The 15,926-nt window shown below is 42.0% G+C and overlaps 1 protein-coding gene across 4 annotated transcripts in view; it reads right to left on the bottom strand.

The window, feature by feature from the left end:
- PTPRF (protein tyrosine phosphatase receptor type F) overlaps nt 1–15,926 on the bottom strand; it is a 374,412-nt gene that overhangs the window by 136,984 nt on the left and 221,502 nt on the right. The window lies entirely within an intron of this gene.

Genomic DNA, 15,926 nt, shown 5'->3' with positions numbered 1-15,926 from the left:
TTCACTACGTTTAGCACTTACTAGGCAATTATCACTGAGTCAGGTAGAATGACAGCATTTTTTCAGTTCAAGCACACAATTCCGTATTTCAGCGAGATGATTTTTAAACTATTTAAATGTTAATAGCATCCACATAATTGTACAGATCAGAATGTCACCAGGTAATCCTTGTGCCTTCCAGCTGACTTCTGGCAGCTGCTCTTTTGCTTTTGTTATCAATGCCAGGATATATTTTTGATCACAATTATTAAGGTGAAGTCAGAAACCCTTTTATTTGTATTCCTAGGTGCTTGCATCTTTCTGCTCTTAAATCTCACCAGCCCATCATTTCTTACACTAGCAGAATCTCAAAGCACTGCTAAGGCATCACAGGGTGGAATTAGTTTTTACTGCAATCCTCCATTTTCAAAACAACCAGTACATGATTGCTACAGTTCTCAGGGGAAACCAGCTTTAATGTGTGCTCATATTCCCCCTGCATTTCAACTGAAAAGGTTTTAGAACATCCAACATATTGGAGTGTGAGACAACAGAGGAATGTCCATTTGGGATCACAGGAAATAAACCACCTTCCTCTGCCTCCTCCCGGGTTTTCCTTTATTATTTTTTAAAATGGAATTTAGACTTAATAAAACCAGTATGAAAATCTTGAGACAGTTTCAAGGCAAATGTAACTCAGCTACATCATTTCTGCAGTACAAGAAACTGTTTCAGCAGAAGGGTATGAGCAAATCCTTATAAGCCCAAGTATCCTGCTGTAACGGGAAATGATGAGGGAAAATGGTTTCAAGGAAAATCTATTACCATTCCCCTGTGACGGCCAAATAAAAGAGTACATGCTATTGCCACCGAGTCACAAGAAAACTGAAATTAGAGAGAGTTCTGGTAATGTGCAGATTTTGACATGCAGCTCTTCCAAAAGGAAGCAGTACAGAAATAGTAACTGTCATACAGTCATTTATTAATAACTAAATTTGTTTTACATATGCTCTCTGTAGACAGATTCTCCCACCAACTCAGTCAGCCTGGTCTGGGAACGGGGAGGGCAGCGTGGTTCCACCACAAAACAAGCAGTTAAAAAAACCCCAAGCATGACAGAAACAACACAGGATCAAAACAAGAAAAAGCAGCACAGACAAATCAAGAAAGTGGAAAATCCAGAATGACTTAGTGCTGCCATGAAAGTTGTGGGAAATGAGAAGATAGCTGAACTAAGTAACAGAAAATACGTCTGGTAAAAAAGGGAGAACAGAGCTTCATTTAGGATTCAAGTGCTTGAGCTGCTCAGCACTTAAAAAAAAAAGTATAGGAAAGAAAACTCAGTTTTAATGCCAACGTGTTATGGGAATTAGCTAACAAATTTACTGTATTAATTGAAATTATTCTAAAATATGTCGAGATGTAAGTCATCTGAGAATCCAAAAAGCAGAAGAACCTACTGCAAGAAGAAGGAAAAAGTGTGATCCAGGAATCACTGCCCTGTAATGACAACACTGTAACAACAAATATGAATGACAAAACTGCCTATATTGAAGAGCTAGCAGGAATGCAGGACTCATTTGGGATACAAAAACAGCAGGTGAGAAAGAGTAAAGCAAGCTTTTCCTTCTGGCTGGATTATACAGTCAACAGAATAAAAGGGTGCTATGGCACTTATTTAAAACCATTCCAAAACCTGCAGCTGACTGGGATTAAATCCTGGTGGAGATGGCTGAAAACTTACTAAATGTCCATAACTAAAGGGCAAAGATAAATGATAACATGCTATCCCTGAGACTGGTGTTAGGGACAGATCTTATTTAACATTTTAATTAATCTAGGAATAGGGAAATCATTGCTAGTCGCATGAGGAAAACCCAAGTGGCAGGTTATAATTAACCACTAACCCACCCAGAGTCTAATGGGAGAAGGAGGCATCAGAATCTTCTATGCTGATAACCTACACACCACTTATACTTTCCTTGGGATTATAAAATGTTTCAGACTGTATTGTATTTTCACCCTGCTTGCTCGGATCACAGCTCTGACTTCACTGTCAAAATACACTGCAGTGAGAAATGAGGCAGCACACACACCTCACTTTGTGCCTTTAGCTGGCACACAGCATTGATACAAGGTCTTAAAGAATTCACCGAATTGGTCAAACGTCAGCATACAGCAACATTTGTATCTTGGATTTGTGAAGATGCGGGGTTTCTTTTTTGATGAAAAGCACCTGTGAAGTGCAGGGTTATTGTGCTCCCTTTTGCCATTTCTTGGATAAATGTCATCATTTTTAATGCTACCAATCTTCTTCTATAGCCTGCAGGAAAGATTTTCTAAGGCAAAAAAATGACTTGTAGGTGCTTAATTCCCATTAAAATCTACTGGGGAGATAAGTACCAAGCAGCTATTGGAGCCTTTGGGGAAGTCTTCCTCTAAACCGTTGTTATCTACCCTTTCAACACCTGAAATAAGTCACTCATGTAAGATATATTATTAAAACAGGAGATGTTTGAATCTGCGGTGAAATCATTTTGTGGCCTGAGAAGGAGTTTTTTGGCATCCCTGTGCAAGTATGAGACAAGATTCACTCGAATTCTGCTTCTAAGAAGATCTCTATTTTAGGCAATGTAACATGAGAAGGAGGATGTGTCATCCATCTGACTCAGCACAATTGCCTCATTTGAAAACTCCACGGCAAGTCTTGACTGGTATTAATGAGTAACTGTATTTGGTTTAGAGATGAAATACTGGGTACATTAAAAAAAAAAAGTGCATAGAGAGCATGAAAGAACAAAAGAGCTCTGGACAAGGGATCTGCTATTGCCAATATTCTTGTTGGTTGCCTCTCTTGGGTTTCCAAGGGACCACTTTTTGCTCTGGATGCACAGACTCTGGCACTGATGATGAAACAGTGATGACTTCAGGAGAAGTTGCTAGCCCCCCACTCCCCTCCATAGGGAATATGCTCCTTGTCAGGGCATCTCACAAGTGGCTGGTGCTGGGGACTAGATATAAAAAATGCTAGAAAAAAACACCAAAAAAAGGCATGTCACACAGTGTGACCTGTGCACTGTCTCTGCACTCCAGGAATCCCTCCCCACTGCCTTCATGTTTCTCCCATGGCACTACTCTTCAACAGAGCTCAATGGTTTGTAAAAGAGGATGCACCACAGTCCCCATGGACAGACCTGGAGCCCTGTGAAAGAAAGTAATTTTCTACAGTCACCTGAAGGATCTCTTGTGGAGCCACAGACACCCTTAGTGTCTCTGGGGACCCAAGCCCAGAGAGACAAACAGGCTTTGTGTCTGTAGCTGTCTGCTGAGTCTGCTGGGGAGATGGCCACTGTGATGGCAACTCCTACACTGCAGAAGGCTGAACCTGCTGGAGCAATACTGAGGTAACAAGTTCATTTCAGACAGCTCATACAAGGAGATTCACTGTTAACTTTTAATCAGCATCAAGTTAAGACAAATTGAAAGCCATGACCTACAAAGCAAGGCTCTGCAAATCCCCCTGCCAGCCTCCTGAGGATGGCAGCTCCCCCAGTACACAGCCACGATAAACGGATCCTTTTACAAGGTCTAGCTCATTTAATCATCCCCTCTGCTTGCATTAACCACTTCTGCAAGGGTATCTTTCCTGTGTGCATTGCTTAAGTTAGGTCAAAAACCTGGTCTTGTTCTCAAATCCACATTCACGATGAAAGGCTCCAGTCTAAGACTTCTATTCTTCTGAGACCCTTAGAGCTATAAGCACTGTGAATAATTCTTTTGCTTCTTCTCCCAGCCTGCTATAGGGCTGTCTCCCTAAAGCACAAAACACTTTTCCTTGTTGAATTCTCTCTATGTGCCTCCTCTGTACTCAGTGAAATAGCCTGACATGATGGGCTGGGTCTAGGCATACAATGACCAGTCTCCCTTTGAGCAAGAAGCTTCTGTTCCCAGCAGAAGGGCTGAACCCTGGGTAATCTATTCACTGCCTACCTAGCAAGCAAAGCAGCAGGAGAATAAGTCACAGCACTTCTAACTGAAAAACTGTCACAGAAGAACAAACCTCAGACCTGAGGCTTCAACAATGAACTTTAATTTGAAAATGGCACCAAGATTTGACCTGGAGTGAACAGCTTCCCTTGATGAGGCAGACAATTAGAGAGAAAGGAGCAACCTCCAAGCCTTCACACTGCAGCTGGCCAGAGCCACTCCTTGGCAGTAGCAAAGACTAAGCTGGGGCTTCTTCCCCCTGAGATGATCAACTCCAGGGCAGTCACAGGGCAGAACGACTGGAGCCCTGTGAGCATGAGGGGTTCTGGGTGTCTGGAAAGGCACAGCCAGGATGACTGCAGAGCTCCCTGCAAGGCAGGAGCCTGCCTGGCTGGCACACAGCAAGGCTGGCACCGGCGCGGCGCTGCTTTGTGCTGTCTCCCCTCTGACTGCACACACCCTTGATTTTGGCAGCGTGTCGTCTAACCCTAATGGCCCTTCCTAAATGGAATTTCCAAATGTTTATGTTTCCTTCATTTCCCCACAGTAATTTTCAGTGCTTTGAATGTTTCAGGGATTCAGCTACATAAATAGATACCCTAATCTTGTAACAACACACTAGATTACATAATTGCGATTAGGATGGGTAATTACACAGTGCCCATGTGAGGGAGACAGCTTTGACACTCCACATCACAATGGTGTCAAAATATTTTATTTACAGAATATCAGTAGTAACTCCACAGGCTACCATAAAACATTAATTTTTTTTATATTGTTATATAAAAATAATAGCCAGAAAAGTCCTTCAAGTGCTTTCATTGTGTTTCTATTTTGTTAAGAAAAACCACACTGTTGGGGTTCTCCCTACCACAGAACATTTCAGCAGCAAGCCAGTTTTTACAGCACTAATAAGAGTGCTCCTGTTCACTGTAGAAATGTTACATATTAGAGACTATTATAATACTTTCCTGAAGTAAAGCTCACAAAAGAAATTAAAAAAATGACCCATGGTAGTTACTTTTGTCAATGTATTTAGCTCTCATTTTGATCTGCTGATGACCTTTTACTTGACTGAATCACAACTACATCCTAATGCCAGAGCTTATTCACCAGCTATGAAAACAACCAGGAATTGCATGCAAATTTTATTTTTTGTTTTCCCTTACGCCCTCAAACTTATACTACTTAGTGCTTCATCAAAGAAATGTTCAAAAATCACAAAGACCCTCTGTAAGACAGTAAAGCATGCAGAAAAAGCTCTCTATTGGCAGGAATTACATTGGGTGTTTTTTAAACAGCCATCATTCCAAGGAATGAGATGAGGTTAAGTAACACTCCAAACATGACCCAGGAAGCTTAAGGAAGGGTTTAGGCACTGCAGCCCAATACTGTAAATGTCACTATATGCTGCTCCACAAACAAAAAGAAAGTGAGTGCTTGGTTACTCCAACTGACCTGACATGGTCCCAACTGTATGTTTATTTCACATATAGAATAGGTTAGATTGGCATTTTCCATACAGTTAACCTGGAACTTTGTTAAATAATCATGAAGCTGCATGAATACTGAAATGACAATCCTCTCATCACTGTCACATTCAGTGCATCACATGAATTTTTGAATTGACCATGATAAACACACACTAGAGGTTCTCACAGTAAACTGCTATTATGAGAAAATACATTTTTCAGAGGTTTTATGAAGTTTAATTGCATGGGATGAAACATGACATCTAAGCACTTGATTTATTACTAAGCATGACTCTATATTAGTGAGACTGCAGAGCATGCAGTGTTGTGGAATTATTTTTACTCTATCATGACAGATGGAGTCAGCGTTTGGTAAAGACTGCGTGCAAGTGTGCAGACATGATGCAGGTGGGATCCTCTGCTGCCTCCTCCAAGCCAAGCTGTTATACTTGAAAACAGCACATTTCAGATGACGAAGAAATCATCATCTATGTTTTCAAAATGGCAACATAGGTTTTAATCTTCTCTGTATAAAAAAAAAGTCTGCCTTGCCCAGAAACAATCACAGAAGAGAGATGTAAGCCTTAATGATCTGAGGGGATGTATGGAACAATAATATTTGAGCATTGGTTATAATCCTACCCTAGGACAGGTGTACATTGCTCATGCTGCAGTGGGGCACACAACTACCCCAGTGACAGACTGTGACCTCGGCTTCCAGCACACCCATGCTTTGCTCTCTGTCCCTCACCCACACAGCAGAGGACCCAATTTCATGCTCTGCTCTCTACCACACAGGACAGCACTCCACGATGCTTCCACTCCTACAAGATGTACACATTACAAAAGGTGAGTTTCCCTGCCCAAGCTGGACAGCAGAGCTCTCCCATATCAAGGCAGGACTATGCACTGGTTTCCACTTTGCCTTTAAAGCTGGCACACTGACAGCGGGGCTGAAGTGCCAGAGCAGCACCCTGCCTGCAAAGGCCCCGAGGAACAGCCTGGATGTGTCTGTGGGAGACAGCTCTACTGATGGCTCCCCTTACAAAAGGAGATACCACCCTGCCTTCTGCCCTCTCTACAGAGATGATGCTTGGCAGCTACATTCCAACCAGCTTTTCTGTCTTTCCTCCTTACTTCACCATTGTGAAAGATCCTCCAGGACCTGCTCTGCCATGCCCCAGCATGTAGTGGTCACACAGTCTCTACACTTGAGGCAAACCCCAAGTTACCATTTCATGTAAGCTTTCATTTAAGATTTCTTCAGCAGGGCCTGTGTAAGATAATTTTGAAATTGTTACTCCATGATTTATGAGAAATGTGGTTAATACTTGAAAAAAAGCTTTTAAAACTGAATTCTCACATGACACTTGTAACATACTGTTGAAAGCCAGCAATACCCTCTCTCCACATTTCTTTTCTGAGCTGACACTAACTTTCCTACAAAGCTAATTATATCACCAAGAAAGGCATTTGACAATGTCCAACAGGCTTAGAAATGGTCTCAATCAAGGCCTTTGGCAGCAAGTTCACATTCTTCTGAGGAGAAACTTTATATTATATCTCCTTGACATCAAGTGCTTTGGACTGGCCCCTTTCCAGTAGCTCAAGATATCACTGCCCCAACTTAAGGAGTGCTTTGTTCCAGCTCGAAGCAAGCTTACAGCTAGATCAAATGGAGGTGGGAGTAAATCTCTGTGATTCAAGAAAACAAGATGACATCCACTGTAAGTCCTACTTTTAAGAGAGGCCAAAAAAGGGCATCAATTCAACAGGATAAGAATCAAGCATTCTATCAGAAAAACTATTGTTAGCTAGTATAGTTCAGCCTTGCATTCAGCAGTTTTACTAATTCAGTGTACTCTAGTGTGACTAGGAAAAGCTGTGGTCCTCCAGTAACTTGTTTCTGGGCTATTCTGACAGAAGGGGGACTGCCTTTCTGCCAAAAGCAAAGGTGCAAACTACACCAAGAGCCAGGAAAAACCACTGAAACAAATGCCCATGGTAATCTTTGAAGCTCAAGTAAGCTCTCAAGCTCTCAGGGCAATTCAGATGCTTACTGTTCTTTGTTTAAGTGTTGAGTTCTTTATGGTTTGGCTTTGTGCATGTTTTATACGGATGCTGACAAATACTAAGCCAGCATTGTAACATTTCAAGGCTGATTCACTGATAAAATGCTCATTCAGAGGACTCCAGGGGACTAGATGTCATGTTCCCTTTCAAAAATACGGCTGAAGTGAGTATTCTGTAAAAATTCAAAACAGATCTTGGATACAAAGAGCAATGGAAGATGAGCGGTGCATAAGGGGACACTGAACAGGTCATGGAATCTTCAATAAATATTACTGGAAGTACCGAGGTTAGATTCATAATATCTCTGAGGACATTTATCATTATTACTGGCAGATTACGTGCTTTGTTTTAGGGGAAGCTGACAGAGGACTGCTGTTATAACTGTTCCTAATAGCTGATTACACATCATTACGGATACTTCAGCTTTGATTCTGGCCAACTTCTGTTGATTTATAAACACCATTGACTACTTTAAAGCCTGCAATCAACCACATTATGCACTAGATAATGAACACACTCCCTAGCTTCAGGTAATAGGCAGAAACTCCATTAGACAATAGCTGAATGAGAGGGAGTTCTACATATATCTCTGTCTTCCAAAGTGTTCTGGTGTGACATTCCTACTGTATTTCTAAGAATGGTGTTTCCTGCCAATCACTCTGAATATGAGCCCAAGTCCCTGTCCTCCCCTGAGACACAGCCTGCTCTGTTCACAGCTACACAATTCATGCTACACAGGTGGACAACTGGAAAGCCTCGGTGAACTGCTTCCAAATTCTCCGCACAAATACATGCTGGGACAGAGCCATGCCTATACAGAACCAGGGATGAATTATAAAAAGCTGCAGAAATGCAGCATAAAAACCTCCTCCACCTTAGTTTGCCATAATTTAAAATACAGAACAGGATAAAAACAAAGTAATTGGATGGATAGGCGAGAAAAGGTAGGTCCTCAAATCTCACTCAGAGTGGCCAAAAAAGGGAGTCAATAGTAACAATCATACAAAACTAAAGACCTCCACACCTCTCCCTCCTCTGATGTTTCCCAGCACATCCCTAACCTATTAGCTCATCTTGCCAGCAGTCATTCTCCTTTTCTGCAATGTACAAGGCCAAGCACATTACCAGTGCTTAACGAGCTATAATAATGATTGATGATTACATATGGACAAGGCAAAGTTAAGATGAAGAGCCACATTAAAACAGAATCAGAATTTCAGGGAACTTTATCTGATAAGTGCTTAGGAATAAGAAGAGTAAAGAAGAGTAGCTACAAACACCACTAAGGAAACCCTTCTGCATCTATCAAGGGGAAAGAGATACACACAAAGAGAATTAATAAAAAATGGATAAGAAAAGGCACTGTATATCCCCCATCATCTCTCCTGCTACCAGGTTAGCTGCAAATCTGTATAGGCATAACATATGCCAAAGCCTCAAACTAGTTTTCCAAGCAAAACATCGTTCAGCCTTAAAATACTGTATCTAATTTTAAGTCACTACTTCTCACAGGTTCCACTCCTTTCTATCCAGATTCTGCATTAAGAAGGAGTGAAATTACATAGTTCTCAGTGGTGTGCATGCTGCAGGCAACACACCTATGACTTGCCCAGCAGAATTCCCCCCGAAGGAACAGAGAACTTAACTACTTGGGTGTTTACACCATAGCTTTCTGGCTGCTGGGGTGATATTAAAAGGTGACACTTTTTGGTAAAGGACTTTTTTTAAAGCTATAAAGCAGCCAGTCTTACTATACTTCACATGATTGCAGGTCTTCTCATGTTAACGATTACTTGATATGAACTGAATTCTTGAAGATGAAAATGTGTTTCCAAGATGTTTTCTGTCCCAGTGAGCTTTGTGGGCAAGAACTAGAGTTGTAGGTTTTTGGTGTCTATAAAACAAAGAGGTCTTGCAAAAGATCCGAGTTTCATTCTGTTGAGTCCTCTGTGCATGAAAGGACAACAGTCTCTGCAAGAAACGTAACACTCCAAAATGAAAAAATTCTTTTCTGTCCTGTCTTTTCACTCCTCTGTGTTTAACATGAGAGTTGTTTAAATCACAGCAGCATTGTCAAAAACTCAGAGTTAAAGGTTTCATCACACCATTTACAGACTGCCAGATGCTACAAGCTTGTTATATCCAACTTTGATTAGCTGTAAAATGAATCTACAGACAAATTACTGCTGTTTGCCCAGATAACTTTTCCTTTTTTTGGGTTCAGGATTTGTATCTGTCATTTAGCTAAGAAGCAGCCAAGATTACTGGCAGAGTATTCTCTTTATCCCTGGCCCTTTAGTTTCTGATAACTGCGGTGTAAACACATTACAATGGTGCAAGATCCCTGCTGACTGACAGCCACCATTAGGGGCATTATATTGTACCATACTTATTTAACACAACTTCTGCAACCCCTTTCAGAAGATACAAACAACACAGCAGGGGAGGCAGAGAAATCTCAAAGTTCTCCCTGCATCACATGGCTGGACTCCCTTCAAAGCCTTTCTTTACTCCCTTCTGCCTTGCTGTCACTCAGCATCATCACGATGAAGGCTGAGCAGCCCATGGTCCCCAGTTCTCCTTTTCCTCCTTTCAGTTTCCTTGGCAGTTGCCAGATTTAGCGCTGTTGTCCCAGCTGAGGACCCTCCACCTTGGCCTTCCAGGCTGCTCTGCATCTCCCATCCTATATTACATTAAAATCACTCCATTTTTCTCTCATCTTCACCCTGTGAAGTTACCGCACTGATTGTCTTCTAACAAGTACAGTAGCTCCTCTCTTGATCTTCTAAATCTACCCAAGAAACCAGCACGTAATCCTCATCCTTACTGGCTGCTCAGGTGATGCTTTGTGAGCTCTGCTCAAGCTCCTTCCCACAGGAAGCACTGCACCATCTTGTGCTTTTCTTACCCTCACACATTTTAGATCTCCATATTTTCCTGCAAAGCTCTGCCTAAGGCTGTCACCTGCACATTTCTGCGTGCTGACCTTCCTGAACCTCCTTGAATTGCAAACAGTGCCAGATTCACTTGGGGTTTTTCCTCCCAGTTTATTCAATATACCAGCCAAGGAATACAAAGAAGGGCTGTATACCCAGATACAAAAAGAGATTTTAAGGTCTTGAGGGAACATGAGATCATCAGCCTGATACCTTGTTTCATCACAGACTGTAAAGCAGCACACTCTTGCTATTCATACAGAAACTATATGCTTTAAAATATCTCCAAGAATATCACCCAGGCAACACTAAAGTCACATGAAAATGGACAATTTTTCTCTTCCAGTGCTGGATTGTTCCACCTTGACCACCTTGTCTGCTAGAGACCTGTGCCTTGCTTCCATTTCAATTTGCTGTGATTTAAAGTTTCCAGCTATTAAGTCCTTGTAATACACTTTTTCACTTGATTAAGAAACCCTTTAAAAGTCCTTTTTCTCCCCATGAAATGATTTATAAACCATAATCAAATCCCTCATCATCTTCATATTAATAAAGCAAGCAAATTGATCTCCCCCAGTCTTCTATTACATCACATTTTTCTTGATCTCAGATTATGTTTGCACCTCTCTTACCTCCACTTTAGTACTCCTCTTAAAACACAGAACTAAATGCTCTTTTGATCTTCTCTGTACCAAAGTGAGGATTTTTCTTCAACTTTTCTGTCTAGGTCCAAGGACATACTTTAGTCCTTTTCACCAGGCTGAAATGCTGAGCAAGTCACAAGGAAAACCCAGCTGCAGGCACCACATCAAGAAGGGCTGCTTCTGTATGATGGAAAGCTGGATTACTCTGCCCAAAGACTGTGCAGCCTTGTGCATGGCTCCAGAAAAGCTTTTAGTTATGAAGCCATCTAAAAACTTCACTCTCTGCACCAATCATCTCCTTACATTTGCCATGCACAAATACTAGATTTATTTCCCATCTCTCTTTGATGGAGGAGTTGCCTAGCATTGGAATCAGTGCCAGTCCCTGCCAAGTCCCACTAGAAACATCCCTGTTTGATGACTGTCCAACAAGAATGGCTTCTTAGCTCTGGTCACTGATCAAAGGTGACACACTATCTTTCAGCACCACGAATTCAAATCAGATGCATTAAGTCAAATGCCTTACAAAAGTTAGTATGTCACTACTGCACAGTTATCTTAATAAATTAAACCTGCAGTTTCAAAAGAGGGAAATACTTTCTATAAATCTACCCTAACTGGAATTGGCTTTTTTTTTTTTCCTATAAAGACACCCTGGGTCTTTATAGACAAATCTGTCACAAAATAAAAAATATTTTGATATAACAAAAATATTAGGCTTAATTAATTGGGTCAACCACTTGTTTGTTTTTTTTTAATATTAGTCTAACAAGGACTTTGGTAGCATTTAAAGTTTTATTAACAGGAGCTTCCAATTTTTAGAAGTTTAAAAATGCACAGCCTTTGTATGTGACTTGTAGCATCCTTCATTTTAAGCAAACAGCACCGATCAACATTTGTACACAATACAAACCCAGGTCCTCTTGTACCCTTATCAAGAGCAACTGGAACAGTGACTGAAGATGCTGCAGGCTTTTTCTCCACCACCACTTTGTACTGCAGTGGCCCTGGCCCACCAGGACACTCAGAGCATTGAAGCCTAGCTAGTCCAGCATCACCATCATGGGACAGGAAAAGTGAAGTTGTGTGTGAAAAAAGACAACAAAGGCAGCTTTAAGGAGACAGAAGGAGGCCATGACAGATAGACAAAAGCACCAAGATGCAAGCAAGAAAGCCTTGAAGGGAAGGATAAGAAGTTCAAGCTTGCTAGGCAAAGACATCAATGTATGAAATTCAGGGACTGGCAACACAGTGACAACTGGCTCAGCATGCTGGAAAGAGATGTTATCAGTATTCTGTGGGTGAACTCACACATACACATACTTTTCCCAATACACATGGACTTGGCAATTTCTCTCTTCTTCAGTTGTACCCCTTGCAGAAGTTTGTCACACTGCCATGCCAACAAAGTGTGCTGAAAGCATCGCTTGGCAGTGCTTTCACAATCAGCTCTCCTGGCTGGGGGCTATCCAGACTTCCTTGGCTCCACAGACTAAGTGAATTCGTAGTATCACTTTCTCTCTGCAGAAGTACATGACTTAGATGGTTTGATGATGCCATCAACAAGCTTCTCTGCCACAATTTCACATTTACCTGCCTGACATCTGCATCCCATCAAACAAGCAGACAGCAAAATCCCCAATCACCAAATCACAGATTTAAGAACCAAGAGTTGCATAACATAACAAAAAGTTTGCTTCTCTGCTAACCTTGGGTTTCTGTCCTCATGTTCTTGTTGCTTGCCCTGAACTGCCCTAAAGCCAACACAACTCAAGCCCAGCAATGCCATCACAGGCTCATTTCATCCCAAGCAGGGTACACTTCCCAACTCCTGCTGTCACTTCTCCAGCAACACTCCAGAGAGATAATTTTCCTTTAAACATCCAAGATCCAATTATTACCTGTTTTAATACAGGTTATCCCTTGGACTGTGCAGGGGGCTCCACAGTGAGCAGCACACAAGGGGAAAGCTGTCCTTCCTGGAGCTCAATGTGGTTGCAATTGCTTAGTTTCCCCAATAATCTTGTGCTGTTTTCCTAACCCTCTGAGTGTGAGGGAGGATCTCTGTCATCTTCGTTTTCAGGAAGAAATTAGTGCTCTGGTTCACTTCTCAGTGTTTTGGGGTCTGCCAGCTTTGAGAGCATGGGCTAATGACATGTAAATCTCTGAGGATATTTGAATGAAAATTATCATTCTTTAGCTTTTAAATAGGAACTGCTATCCCTTGAGAGCTGTTATCCCTCATTGGGTTAAGCATGTGGAGACAAGCTGCCTTGAAAATTTATTTTTGACAAGTGATGATAATGCTCCCTTCTGAAGCACTAGAATAAAACCTTCTCAAGTTATGTGGATTCCCAAATTGTCCAAGACGTAGGTGCACATAGACCACATGATGGATTCACAGAAGAGGATGACAGGGCAATCCTTAAGTCTTGGGACTCTGTGTCAGCAGAAGCACTGTGGCAGCACATCATGTTCAGCTCCCACTGAAGGGTAAGTCCTTTGAGGCACAAGCAGATGCCAGGAGATAGGACAGGGAGGACAGGAGAAATTCATCCTCTTTGCATGTTTGGTGCTGGTTACTGAGCTAAGTGCAGGAGTGGTGTGGATGAGCTCTCAAACATGAGCAGGCACAGCCCTGCAGTAGATAGACCAATGGCCTGATGTGACGTGGCAGCTGAGAACAGAGAGTAATGAGAGCAGCAGGATCCTACAGCCAACAGCCAAGGGAAAGGAGCAGGTGCTACATCTCTTCTTGGCAAAGGTTGAGGAGCACAAGCCTTTCTGAACACCATTCTCCCCACACCCTGTGTGCAGTTCTTTTAAAAAGTGAGTTTAGATTAAGTAGTATTGTATAGTTTTGTATGTTTCCATATAAAACTATATGATCCATAAAGCACAGACCACACAGCTACTGACCAGCAGGATAAGCCCCAAGCCTCTGGCTACCTCCTCCATGTATGAGTGTAGTTAATCACTGATGCAGAGCATTTTATAAACTACAAGGTTAATACAATCAGGAAAAAGGACCACTTTGCTTTGACCTGCTTCAGACAAATATGCAGACTCACAACAGGTGAAACTCACACCCTTGTCAAATAATTTGTCGTGCATGGGACCAGACCAGTTGCAGGCACAGATCACAGCCTGGCTTGGCCTGCCAGCACATCCAACTACTACTGAAAAGCCCTTGCAAACTCTTCTTATGAGTGCAACAGGGAAATGGTGTCGTGCAGAGCACTGGTTATTTTCAATGCCACATTCCTAAACTTCTGAGAGCGTCCCTGCTAATTCCACATAAGCCAATGTGGTAAAAAATGTCAAGGCAATAGGACCATCTCTCCTTGCAGAGAAAACTCATACAGAGCAACGCATGCATTTGAACCCCAGTCTGTCACTCCAAAAGTATCAGTGATGCCAACTCTTCACGTGGAACACTTCCTTTGCAAGCCAAGGAACTGCTCACAGAACGATCCACAAGGCAGTTTACAGAGCTTGGGGTGCCTGTGTTCCAACAGCAAGGTCTGCTAGGTAAAATGAAACCAAGGATAGATTGGTTTTCTGCCTTTAAGCCTGAGTTTGGACTGTGTCGCTTTGTGGACCTCAAGGATAGCAAAATTCCCAATTCATCAGTGCTAGAACACGACACCCACCTCACAGCAGGTACAGCTATCACACACACTATCTGTACACCTGCTAGGAATTTGCAGGAGGAAGAAAGCACTCAAGCTATCTCTGCAGTCTTTAATTCCATTCTCCTAGTTCACTGGGCAGTGGTGACATATCATAAAGAAGAACATTACTATTCCAGCAGAAGTCCCAACAAAAGCTGAGGGCCTACCTCTCCCCATGCGGTAAGCCAGAGACTTACAGCCTCCAGAAGAAGACAGTAAACGCAAGACTAAAAATTCCTTTCCCTTCCCCTTTGTTTATTTTTAAAATTCTAAATGTATGGCTACTTCAAAGAATTACCCAGGGTTGAGGACCTCACCTCTCTAGGAGAGGTAGTGAGTATGTTGAAGGACAGAGGAGTTATTCCACAGCCTGAGCTACCGTGTGCCATAATACAAATACCAAACTCACAAAAACCCTTTTCTGTCAGTACAATTGTGTTGGGCTATCTCGTGATTTTGTGCACCAGAAAAGCTGCTGTTTTTCTTAGTGGGAAGTCACCATGAAAGAGCAGACTGGAACAAAACATGCAACCCACAATCGCTCAATTCATATAATTAAAAATTAAACAGCAGACAGGAAAGCAGGCGCATCTCCATGTGTCTGTGTGGGTATTCAGTTTGCAACAGAAACATCTGGTGCCTGAATAAGATATTTCATTCAGTAAAATCTGTTAGTTATAAGTAGTTGCTAATATTTGGGTGCCTTGAAAAGCTCTGAAGACCTACCAAGGAAGAGTTTTGGAGACTGATCCATGGTGCCTACCAGCATGGCACCCCAACCTCGCCACATCTCTCACCACAGCCTGGATTAATTGAACCCTCTACAGAAATACTGGCTGGGGAGAGTGGTTGTGGCACTTATGTGCCTTTAATGCCTCTTGGTTGATATTTAAAGCATAAAACCCTGTATGGAAGGCACTTAAGAGTATCGAAGAGCACAGGAGAATCACTGCTATTTACATTTTTTTCCTTTTTTAAACAAAGCCAGGCTTCAGCTGATTGTTTTGTTTACAGTAGAAGTAACAGAAGAGAGTTTTGCTCCTTACAGCCCATTAAACCTGTTTTTCTCCTACTCCGTTTCTCCTCCCCCTCTTCAAGCCTTTAACAAGCCACAGGAATACAAATCAGAAAAAAAACCCCAAAATCTCTCTGCTGATGAAC

Source organism: Ammospiza caudacuta, chromosome 7 (genome assembly GCF_027887145.1).
Source record: "Ammospiza caudacuta isolate bAmmCau1 chromosome 7, bAmmCau1.pri, whole genome shotgun sequence".
NCBI classification, from domain to species: domain Eukaryota; kingdom Metazoa; phylum Chordata; class Aves; order Passeriformes; family Passerellidae; genus Ammospiza; species Ammospiza caudacuta.
This window is presented reverse-complemented; position numbering and strand designations above follow the sequence as displayed.